Raw genomic sequence first — 1799 nt, forward strand, 5'->3', positions numbered from 1 at the left:
GTGTGGAGAATTACACTATGTGTGAGGTGAATACACTTGGTCTCTGGCTTCAAAATCATGCACTTGAGATGGTGCCCACCCCAGGGCAGGGTGTAGGGGGGTTGTTACACCAGAATCACTTGGGAGCACTTAAAAATCATTCATGTCTGCCCACCCCACCCTAAACTCATTCAAGATTTTGATTCAGTAGGTCCAGGGCAAGTCCCTGGCATGAGCATTTAAAAAAAACTCTCTGAATTAATTCTAAGTATGGCTTTGGTTTATCAGCCACTGGCCTAGTGATCGTCTCAGAACTCTGTAGAACTTAGCTTTTGTCTGAGAGGCAACAGAATCGTGAGCCCCTCTTCACCCAGGCTGGAGTGCTGCCTGAGGTCTGGCAGTGCCTGTCCTGGACCAGCAATAATCGCAGGTGCACAGCTGAAAGGACCTGCCCCGTTCCTAGTCACAGCTCAGGTTTTGCTTTAGATGTGTGCATCTTTGTACATGTTAGGAAAAATGTGTGGCAGGCTTGTATCCTTTCACTATACTTAACCAATTTGTATGTTGAGTAAATCATCCAAGAAGTTGGATTATATGATGAAGAACACGGTATCAGGATTGGAAGAAGACTCGTTAGCAACCTGTGATATGCAAATAACACAACCTAGCTAGCTTGAAGCGAAGAGGACTTAAAATACTGATGAAGATTGAAGACCACAGCCTTTGGTATGGATTGCATCTCAATGTACAGAAAACAAAATTCCTTACCACCAGCCCAATAAATCACATCACAATAAATAGAGAAAAAATTGAAGTTGTCAGTTTTTTGGGTCCACAATCAATATTCATGGAAGCCACAGTAAAGAAATCAAACAAAGTATGGCATTAAGAAAATCTACTGTAAATGACATCTTTAAAGGTTTAAAGAGCAAAAATATCACTTTGAGAACTAAAGTGTGCCTGACATAAGTCATAGTATTTTCAATTGCCTTATATGGATGTGAAACTTGGACAGTGAATAAGGAAGACTGCAGAAGAATTGACGCATTTGAGTTATGGTGTTAGCAAAGAATATTAAAAATATCATGGACTGCCAGAAAAACAAACAAATCTGTGTTAAAAGAACTACATACAGGCAGAATGCTCCTTAGAAGGGAAGACGGCGAGACTTTGTCTCTCATATTTCAGACATGTTATCAGGAGAGATCAGTCTCTGGAGAAATGGACAGTTAGTGAAAAAGAGGAAGACCCCCCAATGAGATGGAATGGCATAATGGTAGCACCAATGGGCTCCAAGTTAACAATTGTGCAGACAGACAGCAGTGTTTCGTGCTGTTATGCATAGGGGTCACTATGAGTGGGAAGTGGTTAGAGGGAACCTAAAGAGAACAGCATCTTTGCTGTGTTTTGTCTTAGCCTACCACAGTCCTCTTTATGCTGAATTTGTGGAGTCCTGGTGTGACGCTCTGGGTTAACGCGTTAGACTGCAAAGTAGCTTTGAACCGTAAGGCTGGCGGGTCAAGCTCACCAGTCTCTCCTCAGAAACCCTATATAGGGTCGCTATGGGTCAGAATCAATCCGACAGCACTTCACAACAACAAATGCTGAATTTATATGGTTACCTGGCTTCTAAAGTTGACTTGTGATCTTTAATTTGGCCCCTACCACCTTGCATTCTGATGTTGGATTTGCATTTGTATCTCATGCCCATTGCTTTCTGACAAGCTGTGTATTGTGTGGAGTTGACAAAGTACTCTGAGAAGTAGCACCCAAGAAAATGTCAAATCCAAAAGGAGGATGCAGGTGGAAGAGAATCAGCT

This window comes from Chrysochloris asiatica, unplaced genomic scaffold (assembly GCF_000296735.1).
Source record: "Chrysochloris asiatica unplaced genomic scaffold, ChrAsi1.0 scaffold00258, whole genome shotgun sequence".
In the NCBI taxonomy this organism is placed as follows: Eukaryota; Metazoa; Chordata; class Mammalia; order Afrosoricida; family Chrysochloridae; genus Chrysochloris; species Chrysochloris asiatica.